The sequence below is a fragment of the Oncorhynchus keta genome, chromosome 15 (genome assembly GCF_023373465.1).
Source record: "Oncorhynchus keta strain PuntledgeMale-10-30-2019 chromosome 15, Oket_V2, whole genome shotgun sequence".
Taxonomy (NCBI): Eukaryota; Metazoa; Chordata; class Actinopteri; order Salmoniformes; family Salmonidae; genus Oncorhynchus; species Oncorhynchus keta.
The window spans coordinates 20,492,416-20,509,041 of NC_068435.1; the positions used below are offsets into that span (position 1 = coordinate 20,492,416).

Below are 16,626 nucleotides of genomic sequence, written 5' to 3' on the forward strand. Positions count from 1 at the left end.
ACGAAATGCTTGTGCTTCTAGTTCCGACAATGCAGTAATAACCAACAAGTAATCTAACTAACAATTCCAAAACTACTGTCTTATACACAGTGTAAGGGGATAAAGAATATGTACATAAGGATATATGAATGAGTGATGGTACAGAGCAGCATAGGCAAGATACAGTAGATGGTGTCGAGTACTACAGTATATACATATGAGATGGGTATGTAAACAAAGTGGCATAGTTAAAGTGGCTAGTGATACATGTATTACATAAGGATGCAGTCGATGATATAGAGTACAGTATATACGTATGCATATGAGATGAATAATGTAGGGTAAGTAACATTATATAAGGTAGCATTGTTTAAAGTGGCTAGTGATATATTTACATAATTTCCCATCAATTCCCATTATTAAAGTGGCTGGAGTTGAGTCAGTGTCAGTGTGTTGGCAGCAGCCACTCAATGTTAGTGGTGGCTGTTTAACAGTCTGATGGCCTTGAGATAGAAGCTGTTTTTCAGTCTCTCGGTCCCAGCTTTGATGCACCTGTACTGACCTCGCCTTCTGGATGGTGGCGGGGTGAACAGGCAGTGGCTCGGGTGGTTGTTGTCCTTGATGATCTTTATGGCCTTCCTGTAACATCGGGTGGTGTAGGTGTCCTGGAGGGCAGGTAGTTTGCCCCGGTGATGCGTTGTGCAGACCTCACTACCCTCTGGAGAGCCTTACGGTTGAGGGCGGAGCAGTTGCCGTACCAGGCGGTGATACAGCCCGCCAGGATGCTCTCGATTGTGCATCTGTAGAAGTTTGTGAGTGCTTTTGGTGACAAGCCGAATTTCTTCAGCCTCCTGAGGTTGAAGAGGCGCTGCTGCGCCTTCTTCACGATGCTGTCTGTGTGAGTGGACCAATTCAGTTTGTCTGTGATGTGTATGCCGAGGAACTTAAAACTTGCTACCCTCTCCACTACTGTTCCATCGATGTGGATAGGGAGGTGTTTCCTCTGTTGTTTCCTGAAGTCCACAATCATCTCCTTAGTTTTGTTGACGTTGAGTGTGAGGTTATTTTCCTGACACCACACTCCGAGTGCCCTCACCTCCTCCCTGTAGGCCATCTCGTCGTTGTTGGTAATCAAGCCTACCACTGTTGTGTCGTCCGCAAACTTGATGATTGAGTTGGAGGCGTGCGTGGCCACGCAGTCGTGGGTGAACAGGGAGTACAGGAGAGGGCTCAGAACGCACCCTTGTGGGGCCCCAGTGTTGAGGATCAGTGGGGAGGAGATGTTGTTGCCTACCCTCACCACCTGGGGTGCGGCCCGTCAGGAAGTCCAGTACCCAGTTGCACAGGGCGGGGTCGAGACCCAGGGTCTCGAGCTTGATGACGAGCTTGGAGGGTACTATGGTGTTGAATGCCGAGCTGTAGTCGATGAACAGCATTCTCACATAGGTATTCCTCTTGTCCAGATTGGTTAGGGCAGTGTGCAGTGTGGTTGAGATTGCATCGTCTGTGGACCTATTTGGGCGGTAAGCAAATTGGAGTGGGTCTAGGGTGTCAGGTAGGGTGGAGGTGATATGGTCCTTGACTAGTCTCTCAAAGCACTTCATGATGACGGAAGTGAGTGCTATGGGGCGGTAGTCGTTTAGCTCAGTTACCTTAGCTTTCTTGGGAACAGGAACAATGGTGGCCCTCTTGAAGCATGTGGGAACAGCAGACTGGTATAGGGATTGATTGAATATGTCCGTAAACACACCGGCCAGCTGGTATGCGCATGCTCTGAGGGCGCGGCTGGGGATGCCGTCTGGGCCTGCAGCCTTGCGAGGGTTAACACGTTTAAATGTCTTACTCACCTCGCGTGCAGTGAAGGAGAGACCTCACGTTTCCGTTGCAGGCCGTGTCAGTGGCACTGTATTGTCCTCGAAGCGGGCAAAAAAGTTACTTAATCTGCCTGGGAGCAAGACATCCTGGTCCATGACGGGGCTGGATTTCTTCCTGTAGTCCGTGATTGACTGTAGACCTTGCCACATGCCTCTTGTGTCTGAGCCGTTGAATTGAGATTCTACTTTGTCTCTGTACTGACGCTTAGCTTGTTTGATAGCCTTTCGGAGGGAATAGCTGCACTGTTTGTATTCGGTCATGTTACCAGACACCTTGCCCTAATTAAAAGCAGTGGTTCGCGCTTTCAGTTTCACGCGAATGCTGCCATCAATCCACGGTTTCTGGTTAGGGAATGTTTTAATCGTTGCTATGGGAACGACCTCTTCAACGCACGTTCTAATGAACTCGTACACCGAATCAGCGTATTCGTCAATATTGTTAACTGACGCAATACGAAACATATCCCAGTCCACGTGATGGAAGCAGTCTTGGAGTGTGGAGTCAGCTTGGTCGGACCAGCGTTGGACAGACCTCAGCGTGGGAGCCTCTTGTTTTAGTTTCTGTCTGTCGGCAGGGATCAACAAAATGGAGTCGTGGTCAGCTTTTCCAAAAGGGGGCGGGCAGGGCCTTATATGCGTCGCAGAAGTTAGAGTAACAATGATCCAAGGTTTTTCCACCCCTGGTTGCGCAATCGATATGCTGATAAAATTTAGGGAGTCTTGTTTTCAGATTAGCCTTGTTAAAATCCCCCTCCGGATAAATGGTTTCCAGTTTGCAAAGAGTTAAATAAAGTTTGTTCAGAGCTATCGATGTGTCTGCTTGGGGGGGATATATACGGCTGTGATTATGATCGAAGAGAATTCTCTTGGTAGGTAATGCGGTCTACATTTGATTGTGAGGAATTCTAAATCAGGTGAACAGAAGGATTTGAGTTCCTGTATGTTTCTTACATCACACCATGTCTCGTTAGCCATAAGGCATACGCCCCCGCCCCTGCCCCTCTTCTTACCAGAAAGATGTCTGTTTCTGTCGGCGCGATGCGTGGAGAAACCCGTTGGCTGCACCACATTGGATAGCGTCTCTCCAGTGGGCCATGTTTCCGTAAAGCAAAGAACGTTACAGTCTCTGATGTCCCTCTGGAATGCTACCCTTGCTCGGATTTCATCAACCTTGTTGTCAAGAGACTGGACATTGGCAAGAAGAATGCTAGGGAGTGGTGCACGGTGTGCCCGTCTCCGGAGTCTGACCAGGAGACCGCCTCGTTTCCCTCTTTTTCGGAGTCGTTTTTTGGGGTCGCTGCATGCGATCCATTCCGTTGTCCTGTTTGTAAGGCAGAACACAGGATCCGCGTCGCGGAAAACATATTCTTGGTCGTACTGATGGTGAGTTGATGCTGATCTTATATTCAGTAGTTCTTCTCGACTGTATGTAATGAAACCTAAGATGACCTGGGGTACTAATGTAAGAAATAACACGTAAAAAAACAAAAAACTGCATAGTTTCCTAGGAACGCGAAGTGAGGCAGCCATCTCTGTCGGCGCCGGAAGCACTACAAAAAAAATAAAAATAAATCAACATTCAAAGCGGAATTATTTTCCCATTGTTTCCTCAAATGCAGTGTATGATATACCATTTTGTAGCTCCGAGTATCTACTTATATCCAATCTTTGAAACAGAAATTCAAATGTTGCTACAAGACACATATCTTTCAAAAACAGCGCGGTAGAAAGGACTATCCAAACATACTGAGCAATTCACATTATAGACAGAAGCATGCTACATGGCAGACCAATCCAAACTCATCTCCTGGCATGTCTAGCCCATCCATTATCTCTGCCAATCATTGCTAGCGGGAAGGTTCCTGTCTTTTTCCATGGCTGAACCAACTAGGCTCGTAATTTAACTATTTATGTATGGAATAGAAGTTTGTTATTATGGAACATGAAAGTTCACAATTTCCAGAAGGCATTTCTGCCAAAAAATAATTTTGATAAAACATAAATGTTTACGTTTAAATGCCTCTCCTGTGAAGTGAGTATGGTAGTGTACAACCAACGATTTCAAGACTAAAGGCTGGTTTATACTATGTCTATTAACATGTCTGTATTCAGTTGTCACAGTGACATCATGAACATTCTATTGTCGTCCGATATCAAACTTGTCATTATCGCCATGAAAAAGTATAACACAAAAACGACAGGCTGCACAACGTCAGCAGTCTGGTGGTTCAAAATAGCATAACCGGTGTATTTTTACACCAATAAACCCATCTGATGAAAAATGAATTTAGCATTTGTAAATCCAGCAAACCAGGCAACTAAAAGCAACTTTCATTATTTCATTATTACAGGAAAATAAACAACGTCATTATTAACAAGTTAATGGTGAGCTAATAAGTGTGATGAAAAGAAAGCAGGGCATTTAGAACTTCAGAACACTGTCTCGTTGGCCTAATGTTATATCCTATTTTGATTTTGGTGCAGGTCATGTTGTTCTTCACATTACCGTCTCTCGTAAACCCACATTATATCGAATAAAATAAGTTTAAAATAAGTGTATTTGTCACACTAGCTAGATAGCTAAACAATTAACTATAATCCCAACTCATAGTGTTACTTCTCTGCATGAATCTACAGGTAGCTAAAGCTAACCAACTAGCTAGGTTCAATGTTATCTAGCTAGCTAACATCAGGCTATAACTAGCAATTGAAGTGGTTCTGAGATACAGTGGTGCAAAAAAGTATTTAGTCAGCCACCAATTGTGCAAGTTCTCCCACTTAAAAAGATGAGAGAGGCCTGTAATTTTCATCATAGGTACACTTCAACTATGACAGACTAAATGAGAAAAACAATTCCAGAAAATCACATTGTAGGATTTTTAATGAATTTATTTGCAAATGATGGTGGAAAATAAGTATTTGGTCAATAACAAAAGTTTATCTCAATACTTTGTTATATACCCTTTGTTGGCAATGATAGAGGTCAAACGTTTTCTGTAAGTCTTCACAAGGTTTTCACACACTGTTGCTGGTATTTTGGCCCCCCACTGAATAATATTACTACACAGATCATACACGTAACGCTACTGAGCCAGCCAGCCAGCTAACATTTGCTGGCTTGGCAACAGTATGCTTTAACTTGCAATGAAAACAACATTCTGACAAAATTAGAAACGTATAATAAATGAAAATGTAGCTAGCTAGACTCTTACCTGTATACATGAATGGACGCTTCTCCCTCTCTGTCACGGATGCCTTAGTTTGAAGCTGTAAATCCGGAGACAGATGTTTTATACAGCAGCCTTTTATTCAACAGCCTGTTTTATACAACAGTGTTCTCTTTTTGACTTGCTCCAAATTTGCAATAAAACACCAGCATTTTCTCCATCTCCTTATCTATCATACTCTGCTTCCACTGGGCATCCCACTGATTTCAGAACTCTGTCCTCCAGAAAGTGGAGAGCCTTAGCAACACTGTTGCAGTTATTCATGATGTCTTTCAAAAAATACCATTTAGAAAGGATTACCTAAACATGCTAAGCAGCTCATAAAATATGTGAATTTGTGTTTAAATGTCAATGCCCCTGTGTTTTTAAATCATATTTGTTAAACGTTGTGTGTATTTAAGCTAAATCCAGACAAACTTACAAGTTTGTTAATAAGGCACATGAAAGTTCACATGTTCCAGAAGGCATTTTTTGCCCAAAAAGCATTTTGATTTAAAAAAATGGCACTCCTGTGAAGTAGTGACACGCAACATACACCTAGTTTCCTGAAACAAGTCACATTTGGAGAAACAAAACACAGAGTGAGAATCACCCCCCCCCCACACACACACACACACATGCTCAGTGTCTGATTTTGAACACCCTTTTCTGTGTTGCTGCACATGGACTTTCACACTGCGCACTCTCTCTATCTCTCTCTGTGTGTGCAGTATGCTTTTAACAGGGGTCTCTGCTCTCAGCCAGCCCACCTTTAAACCCAATTATAAAGCCTTCTGACTCTCCCTGTACTCTCCCCATTACTGGGCTACAGAAAGGCCATGGCGACAGGGAAAAATGGGAGAGCGGGAGAAAGAGAGAGAAAGGACGGAAGAGAGAATAAAAGAAGTGAGAAAGACTGAAAGAGACAAAAGGCCCTCAATGGGCTGGATAGAGGAAGCGCAGAGGGCAGCAGTGTGCCCCAAACAAAGCAAGAGAATAGAGCCCCAGACAGAGACTGGGGCCACACATTATAATGACCGCCCCTCCACACACACACATACACACACGTGCACGTGCACACACAGCTCACTAATGCAGGGTCAGTCTCTAATGATGCACACATGAATCCTGCACCTCCACTCTGACACAATAAAGAGAAAACAATATATGTAGTTGTTGTCATACTCTATGGATAGACAGATCCTCCTCTGTCAGGTTTCTTTCACTCTCTCCCTCTCCTTTTCTCTGTCATGTTTCCTCTCTCCTTATCTGACACCCTAACTTCCATTTATTCATCTCAATACGGTTACCTTTTCACTCCACCTCGTCTTCTTTCACTTCTACTCGCGTCATCTAACATTCTCAAGACTCCACATAGTTCATGAACCTTGCGGAAGCCAAAACTTGACCCCCACTTAGTTAGACCTGTTTCCCATACATACCCAGACCCTACTCCTGCGCTCTCTCCCTTTCTAACTGAGCCAATATATTTCACTAGTCCATCCCACTGTCCCTCACTGCAATCATCATCCCATTGCTTGACTCAACATAAAAGCTTAACTTTTCCCCCGCTTCTACTTGGTCTAGAGTCTGTTCTCAACTTGACTAACTAACTTGACTCACTTTACCTCCAGTGCCCCCGTTGTCACCCCTGTTGTCACCCCTGTTGTCACGCCCAGTTGTCACCCCTGTTGTCACCCCTGTTGTCACCCCCGTTGTCACCCCCTGTTGTCAACCCTGTTGTCACCCCTGTTGTCACCCCTTTTGGCATAACACAAAGACCCAGGATGAAGAGGGCCTATAGAGGGGCCACAGAGAGAGAGACCTTACCTTCTCACTGTGGCCTCACACTCCCTTCACCCCTCATGCTACACCCCTCACTCTGATGCGCCCCATTTTGCCTTTCTGTCTAACGTTTGTCCCCAGAACTATTGCTGATAGTTAGGCAGATAGGGGTGAAATGCCCCTTGGTCATAAGGAGAGAGAGAGAAAATCCCTCCATTCTCTCTTCTTTCATTTTTTCACTTCACCTTTCAACCATCTCTATCAATATTCCCTCTTCTCAAATTCACCCCATTTCGTGTTACTAAGCCAATATGTTATATTAGTGGAGAGTGGAGCTAATTTCCCTTTGGCTTAGGAAGTAGGTCTGTAAGTCACCATAAGTCTTGTAGTCATGAATCTTCTCAAGCCTGGTCTACAGAGGCTACTGAGGGGCTGTTGGGGGTGTTATCTAGTTGTTTCACAGGACACACACACACACACGCCACACACCACACAGACACACACACACACTCCCAATCACCACAGTTTGAACTTTACATGTGCTCAATTTCCCCATGTAATTGTGTTGGCTGTAATTCCCATGTAGGCTACTGCTCTACAGGCTTCACCATAGTTCTACTTCATGCTCCTTTAGCCTGTGTGATTACCCACATAGTGAAGAATTACATCCGTATAATTCATGTCATGACACCAACTGTACCCCCTACACTAATTGTAAGAGTCATATCTAACACAATCTCAACCCTCTATGTAATGTGGTACAATATGTAATTATACAGCAATTAAGGTGCCTTCTCCTCAAGCAGAAAGTGCTAACTATGTGTATGTGGTTAGGCTGTGTAATTGCACCATCCTGTTGACAGTAAACCTGGCCCTTAGCTTTCAGGGTGACGGCACACTGTTTTTTTTAATGGAGAATGAGTATTCTCTTATATCTTTAGTATTCACTTAAGAGTGGATTCAGTAGAGGATGTAGAAAGACAGGCAGGCAGGCAGGCAGGCAGGCAGGCAGGCAGGCAGGCAGGCAGGCAGGCAGGCAGGCAGGCAGACAGACAGGCAGGCAGACAGACAGACAGACAGACAGACAGACAGACAGACAGACAGACAGACAGACAGACAGACAGACAGACAGACAGACAGACCCTGTGCTGGGGCTGCCTTCAGAGAACTCCAGCTGGAAAAGAGACGGCTGGAATGTTGAGTTGCCTTGACTCTGAGCGCGGATGAGGAGGAGGAAAAGGAGAGGGAGAGACGGAGTGATCCTCGCTTTGAGTACTTTGTGGTCTTTGACTGTCTTTGTGCTGACTTTGTTTACAGGGTTCCCACACCGGCTGGGTCGACAGCAGCTTATCAGGGGCACACAGGAATTAGCATAGCCACAAGACTGCCAGTCAAAGTGTGTGTGTGTGTGTGTGTGTGTGTTTGGAACAGAAAGTCTGTTTTTCAAAGCTACATCTGTTGGGGCAACACAACTTTAATGAGAGTTCCAGTCTGTCTGTCTGTCTGTCTGTCTGCCTGTCTGCCTGTCAGATAAAACTTAGTCAAGTCTGCTATGCTCTCAGACATCCTATTTTCTCTACTGGTGATTTACACCAGACTATTCTTCTGTGTTTAGGGCCAGTACACTTTGTTCTTACCTGTCAGAGTCTATTTGACACCTCTTTCACTTCTGTCTGTCTGAAAAGTAGTGAGAGAGTGGACAGAAATGTTCTGAAGGTAGCTACATTGCCAGAGTGGATGCCTACACTCTTAGAAGAAAAGGTGCGAACCTAAAACGGATCTTTGGCTGTCTCCATAGAATAACCCTTTGAAGAACCCTTTCCTCAGAGGGTTTTACATGGAACCCAAGAGGGTGGTACCTTGCTTTCCAAATGATGGTAAGGGAGCCTATTAGATTTTGACCAGCCGCTCTTGTTGGTGAGGGATGGGTTTTTGTCTAGAAACAACGTTTTTAGTTGTATTTCTCTGACAAAGACAAATGAATTAGCAAAGTTTCAAACGGACAAAAAATAATGGGCATGTCTTCCTTAAGCCATTTTGTAGGCATGGAATTTGAATGATTAAAAACAGTCATTTTTGAAAGAAGAGAGAGACATGTCATATCAGATTGCATTACTGTAGTTAGATCAGTGGTTGGCAGTGGATAATGATGTCTGAATAATATCTCATTGTATTACTCCAGGGATAGTTAGATCAGTGGAGAATGATGTCTTATTCATTTAAGTCCTAGATGGCCATTTGACTGACACAAACAAACAAACAGACAGACAGACAGACAGACAGACAGACAGACAGACAGACAGACAGACAGACAGACAGACAGACAGACAGACCTTAACCTTTATCTGTTCAGTTTATATGTATCTGGCTGAGCCTACTGATGTCCTGTCACACGACTCACACACTTGCAAACATGATTTAGAGTACCTCTGTGTGTGTGTTTCTCACCCACTGTTTGACATACAATACACAAGCAAATCTTGTATCACTCCCCTTCTCCTCCTATTCTCCCTCTCCTCATCCTCATCTCTTCCCTATTTCCCCTGTCTTCCCCCTCTCTCCCATGTTCTACTCAGCATCGGTATAGCAGAGCGACAATAGATGTATTAGACTAATGCAGACTGCTTTTCTGACCCTCCCAGTCAATATGCTGCTCAATAGCCCAATGCTTTCTGAATGGCTAGCATCCCCTGAGAACGCCAACATGTCCACTTAAAGGCCACCCCCCACACACCCTTTAAACCCATTTCTGGCCCCTCTCTCCTCTGGCCCCTTTCACCTCCCGACCGCCTCCCTAGTCCGCCTTCAAACCTCCCCACCCCTCGACTCCCACCCCTCCTAGTTCTAATCTTAAAATGGAAAGGAAAACATTTTGAATGTGAGTAATTTGACAGGGAAAAATGTGAGGCTGTCTGGGGCTGGGGCTTGCCTTTTCCTTTTCTCTACACCTCCACTCCTCCCCTCATTCTCCTACCCTCCATTTGGAGCACCCAGGCTGAGGGCTAATTGTGGCGTGGAGAGGGGGAACACTGCCGTAAGATTAGAGAAGAAGGAGAGGAGGAGGCCGAGCGGAGAGGAAAAGGATGGGAAGGAGGGGAAGTGGCTTACACATGATCTTACATTTGTTACAACCTTTTCTGTAGTGTATTAGCCTATAACTACATGGTAATTATAGTATTGCATATTACAGTGAATAGCAATATTGGTACGTTCAGGTTGCCCTACCAAATAAAAGTCAAAGTGCATTATGGGAATGCAAATGTCAGTTCATTATGCTATTAAACCTGATGCTAAACAGCATGGCTGCTTCTTTTTTTCGCGAATATAGCACATTTACCATCTAGCTGTGAGACATACAGAGAGTGTTTGTGTTGATAGTTCATGTATTTCCAATCCGAATCCAGTATAGTGGGGCTACTAGAGCATATACTGTATGTGTGTCTTTCTGATATTGGCAGCCCATCATTACACACACCTGTCATCATCGTTACTCCTCACCAGCACTTTATCGGACTCACCTGGACTCTATCACATCATTGGTTGTCTCCCCTATATCTGTTACTTCCTCAGTTTCATTCCTGTGTCTGCGTTGATGTTGTTTTGTTTCTCGGGTCCAGATGCTGTTCTTGTTTAGTTTCATGTGTATTTGTTATTAAATTCTAACCCTGTAGCTGCTTCCCATCTCCCAGCGTCTGTGGTTACGGAACTGTTACAGAGCCATGGAGCAATACACTTTCTAGCAACATTTACCACGTGTACAAGTGAAGCTTGGAACTGAAAATGGTTGCCCCAGTAACTAATGCTGGGGTCAAATGAGATTTCGCTACTGATCTAAGTTTGCACTCCTTGATCTACAGGATTGTAGGTTAGCTGTGTGTGTGTGTGTGTGTGTGTGTGTGTGTGTGTGTGTGTGTGTGTGTGTGTGTGTGTGTGTGTGTGTGTGTGTGTGTGTGTGTGTGTGTGTGTGTGTGTGTGTGTGTGTGTGTGTGTGTGTGTCTGTGTGTCTGTGTGTGCGTGCGTGCGTGAAATATAGTTAGTGTAGGTGTGTGCGGGTTGTCGTGTGTGTAGTTGTATTTGTGTGTACTATCGTGTGTGTGTGTGTGTGTTTGTGTTTGTGCGACATTACCTGGGTGCATTAATGTGATAAGATATGTGCTTGTCCTGACCCCGTCCTGGTGGTACCATGCAGGCTGTAAGCTGCTGTGCAGAAAATCACTCAGTCTCTATACACACACACACACACAGACACACACACGTACACATACACAAACTGCCCCATAACACCTTCATTCAGTGTGAAAGCAATTGGGTCTGGGACCTTGGATCAATAGCCCCAGCCAGGAGAGCCAGGGGCAGCTAGCCAGGGGGAACATCTCTGGCCCGGCCCAGCTATAATAAATTTAGACCCACTATCGATTCACTGATGGAAATACAAAGAACAGGCCCACTCAACCGTACAGGTACTTTAGTGTGTGTTTGCATGTGTAAAAGGGTGAGAGATAAACTACGGGGGGAGGTGGCTATGTGTGTGTGTGTGTGTGTGAGTGTGTGTGTGTGTGGAGCAGTGTTGACCGGTGTGTGTGTGTGTGTGTGTGTGTGTGTGTGTGTGTGTGTGTGTGTGTGTGTGTGTGTGTGTGTGTGTGTGTGTGTGTGTGTGTGTGTAAAAGGGTGAGAGATAGACAACGTGTGTGTGGGGGAGGGGGGCTGGCTATGTGTGTGTGTTTGTGTGTGTGTGTGAGTGTGTGTGTGGAGCAGTGTTGACCGGTGTGTTTGTGTGATATGATTTATTTTGGAGCCATCTGTGGTAAAGTGGGAATGGCATTTAATCTAGCACCGCTGAGACGGAGCCAAGGGAAAATCTCAAATATGTCCTAGTCGGGGGAAAAGTGTGTGCAGGTCTTCATAATATGTGTGTGTGATTTGTTTTTGTCAGGGTGTGTGTGGTTGTGTTTATGTGTGCTTTTAAGTTTTAATGTGCACACAAGTGTATGTGCCTGCTGTTTTTCAGGATGTGTGTGTATATGTGTGTTAGGACTGTGACAGTCATGTCATTTTGGATGACGGTAATTGACCAGACAATTAACCATGGTCTCTACAATAAAATACCCCAAAATACAATAAAATAATAATATCATATTTTTGTACTTTTTGTACTACATTTTCTCTGCCATAGAAATAGAATGAATAGAATGGGCGTACCATTCAAGTCAATTATGGCATAATGGGTGGACTGGCGGCCATTTCGAGTGTACCCTTTCAGTTGTAGGATCTTAATTCGATCATGCTATATTATTATTATATTATGCTTGTGTAGCAAACTGGATCAAATTAAGACAAATTAAGATCCCACATCTGTAGGCGCGAAGCAGGAAGTTAAAGCAGGAAGTGATTGCATCACATTACCAGGCAGCCATTGCGAGTGTACGTATGAGTTTACCAGTCAAATTGCCTGGGTTCGAGGTTCCAAGCCCATTCTATTCATTCTATTTCTATGCGTGATGCGGCTGTATAGTGGGGGGCGTTGCCTAGGCAACCGAGGGCTAATTTGCTGCAACACATTGCTTGCTTCACCAAGGAGCAACAAAGTTTCATCAAGATGTTTATAGTCTATGTTACCGCACAAACGGAATCAACCACTGGAATGCAATCATCGTTCTTTCATGACGGTCTTCATCTGGTGTCTGTGTGTATGTCCGTGCATTGATGCATTGGCCCATATGTTTGTTTGTGTTCTGTTTCTATGAAATCTAAAGTGTGAAGGTAAGGTCACACTTTCTTTGGCTAAGTCCCATATAGACGATCTACCGACAGTCATTCTATCAACATACCACGTTACATGCTGATAAACAACTGTTTGCTGAGGTTACGGGCACATGCTGACTAGACCAGGCTCCGCATGTGTATGTTGATTTTGTCCATTCACACCAGACGCGATCAGGACACGCAGGTTGAAATATCAAAACCAACTCTAAACCTACTATATTAATTTGGGGACAGGTCAAAACACATGAAATATTCATGCACATTTAGCTGAAATGATTGAATAACATGTATGTGGAAATGCATTTTACAATGCTAGCGCACACAACACAGGCGGTGTGGGCCGCATGTTAGGGATAGGGTGTGGGTTAAGTTTAGGGTTAGGATAAGGATTAAGGTTAGATCTAGGATTAGGATAGTTAGTTGAAATGTTGTTGACAGTTATTTAACATCTACTGAACATCTACAAACCATCTGGGACTATCCAAAAAAAGTGTTACTGAAGGTACAAATAGCAGCATGTTGTCGTGGAAATTCATACTGAGAGAGGCTTTGTCATTTCTTCAAACAATCGTCTTTATTTAATATTGATTCATTATTGCAATAATGAGACTGTAATGCAGTCTTTAACTAATTTGTCAGCTCCAGCCATCTCTGGTGACCATACACCCAGATTAGCTGCAGGGAACTAGTGGAGACCATAAAAACAAAGACACTAGTAGAACAGAAATGTCTTACAATGAGTTAAATATGAATAGTTTAATTAATATCAAATTAATATCAAATAGAGCAGGTAAATATGTAATATTTCTATCACAATGTACATACAAGTGTGTTTCCGTGTGTGAGTCTCACTGCATCTATTCTCTATCAGTGCATGTTTCGTGTTCATCCTTTACATCCTGTGTGTCTTGGTATGTGAGAGCAAACATGTTAACGTGTTCTCAGTCATATATGCATGCAGTTGTTTCTGTGTATGTAGGTGTGTGTATCCATGTGTGTGATCTGCACGTCACTGGCAGGTCAGGTCACAGTATGGTGTGTGTGTGATGGAACTGTGTGTGTAGCATGACGGTCGATGCTCATGACGGTCACTCTCAGGTCACACAGTGGGTTGCTGCTATGCTTGGGTGTGTGTAGGTGTGTGTAGGTGTGCATGTGTATAGTGTGTGTCTGACGGTCACTTTCAGGTCACAGCGCTGTGGGTGATGGCTCGCTGTGGATACTTATTATGTGTGCGTGCGTGTGTGTGTGTGCGTGTGTGTGTGTGTGTGTGTGTGTGTGTGTGTGTGTGTGTGTGTGTGTGTGTGTGTGTGTGTGTGTGTGTGTGTGTGTGTGTGTGTGTGTGTGTGTGTGTGTGTGTGTGTGTGTGTGTGTGTGTTTGTGAAAAGACCAGATGGTTGGGGTGTCGGCTCAGTGCCAACTGAAGGGGAAGCACACAGATCTACATTATGGTGTGTGGATGCACCACAGAAATGACCCAGACACGTATATCTTATTCCAGTTCTTCTTCTCTACAAACAGAAAGAAAACAAAAAAAACTGGGAAAAACTGAAACTTGGAAAAACTAAACGGAGAAAACAGAATTCTGGAAAAAACTACATGGAACTTGATTAGGCATAAAAGCCTATAGGGTCCTAAACTCCTTTGACATGTTAATGATACCAAAGTTGGTGCACATATTCTGACCCCAAAAAAGTAGTGTGCTATTTTCTTCTTTTTTAATTTTATTTCACCTTTATTTAACCAGGTAGGCTAGTTGAGAACAAGTTCTCATTTGCAACTGCGACCTGGCCAAGATAAAGCATAGCAGTGTGAACAGACAACACAGAGTTACACATGGAGTAAACAATTAACAAGTCAATAACACAGTAGAAAAAAAGGGGAGACTATATACATTGTGTGCAAAAGGCATGAGGAGGTAGGCTAATTACAATTTTGCAGATTAACACTGGAGTGATAAATGATCAGATGGTCATGTACAGATAGAGATATTGGTGTGCAAAAGAGCAGAAAAGTAAATAAATAAAAACAGTATGGGGATGAGGTAGGTGAAAATGGGTGGGCTATTTACCAATAGACTATGTACAGCTGCAGCGATCGGTTAGCTGCTCAGATAGCAGATGTTTGAAGTTGGTGAGGGAGATAAAAGTCTCCAACTTCAGCAATTTTTGCAATTCGTTCCAGTCACAGGCAGCAGAGTACTGGAACGAAAGGCGGCCAAATGAGGTGTTGGCTTTAGGGATGATCAGTGAGATACACCTGCTGGAGCGCGTGCTGCGGATGGGTGGTGCCATCGTGACCAGTGAACTGAGATAAGGCGGAGCTTTACCTAGCATGGACTTGTAGATGACCTGGAGCCAGTGGGTCTGGCGACGAATATGTAGCGAGGGCCAGCCGACTAGAGCATACAAGTCGCAGTGGTGGGTGGTATAAGGTGCTTTAGTGACAAAGCGGATGGCACTGTGATAAACTGCATCCAGTTTGCTGAGTAGAGTGTTGGAAGCAATTTTGTAGATGACATCGCCGAAGTCGAGGATCGGTAGGATAGTCAGTTTTACTAGGGTAAGTTTGGCGGCGTGAGTGTTGCGGAATAGAAAGCCGACTCTTGATTTGATTTTCGATTGGAGATGTTTGATATGAGTCTGGAAGGAGAGTTTACAGTCTAGCCAGACACCTGGTACATGTAGATGTCCACATATTCAAGGTCGGAACCATCCAGGGTGGTGATGCTAGTCGGGCATGCGGGTGCAGGTAGCGATCGGTTGAAAAGCATGCATTTGGTTTTACTAGCGTTTAAGAGCAGTTGGAGGCCACGGAAGGAGTGTTGTATGGCATTGAAGCTCGTTTGGAGGTTAGATAGCACAGATAGCACAGTGTCCAAGGACTGGCCGGAAGTATATAGAATGGTGTCGTCTGCGGAGGTGGATCAGGGAATCGCCCGCAGCAAGAGCAACATCATTGATATATACAGAGAAAAGAGTCGGCCCGAGAATTGAACCCTGTGGCACCCCCATAGAGACTGCCAGAGGACCGGACAGCATGCCCTCCGATTTGACACACTGAACTCTGTCTGCAAAGTAATTGGTGAACCAGGCAAGGCAGTCATCCGAAAAACCGAGGCTACTGAGTCTGCCGATAAGAATATGGTGATTGACAGAGTCGAAAGCCTTGGCAAGGTCGATGAAGACTGCTGCACAGTACTGTCTTTTATCGATGGCGGTTATGATATCGTTTAGTACCTTGACTGTGGCTGAGGTGCACCCGTGACCGGCTCGGAAACCAGATTGCACAGCGGAGAAGGTACGGTGGGATTCGAGATGGTCAGTGACCTGTTTGTTGACTTGGCTTTCGAAGACCTTAGATAGGCAGGGCAGGATGGATATAGGTCTGTAACAGTTTGGGTCCAGGGTGTCTCCCCCTTTGAAGAGGGGGATGACTGCGGCAGCTTTCCAATCCTTGGGGATCTCAGACGATATGAAAGAGAGATGTTGAACAGGCTGGTAATAGGGGTTGCGACAATGGCGGCGGATAGTTTCAGAAATAGAGGGTCCAGATTGTCAAGCCCAGCTGATTTGTACGGGTCCAGGTTTTGCAGCTCTTTCAGAACATCTGCTATCTGGATTTGGGTAAAGGAGAACCTGGAGAGGCTTGGGCGAGGAGCTGCGGGGGGGCGGAGCTGTTGGCCGAGGTTGGAGTAGCCAGGCGGAAGGCATGGCCAGCCATTGAGAAATGCTTGTTGAAGTTTTCGATAATCATGGATTTATCGGTGGTGACCGTGTTACCTAGCCTCAGTGCAGTGAGCAGCTGGGAGGAGGTGCTCTTGTTCTCCATGGACTTCACAGTGTCCCAGAACCTTTTGGAGTTGGAGCGACAGGATGCAAACTTCTGCCTGAAGAAGCTGGCCTTAGCTTTCCTGACTGACTGCGTGTATTGTTTCCTGACTTCCCTGAACAGTTGCATATCGCGGGGACTATTCGATGCTATTGCAGTCCGCCACAGGATATTTTTGTGCTGGTCGA

At 44.8% G+C, this 16,626-nt stretch overlaps 1 pseudogene; it reads left to right on the forward strand.

Moving 5' to 3' along the window:
• Positions 1–16,626, forward strand: part of LOC118395199 (ephrin type-B receptor 1-like) — a 387,061-nt pseudogene that overhangs the window by 253,588 nt on the left and 116,847 nt on the right.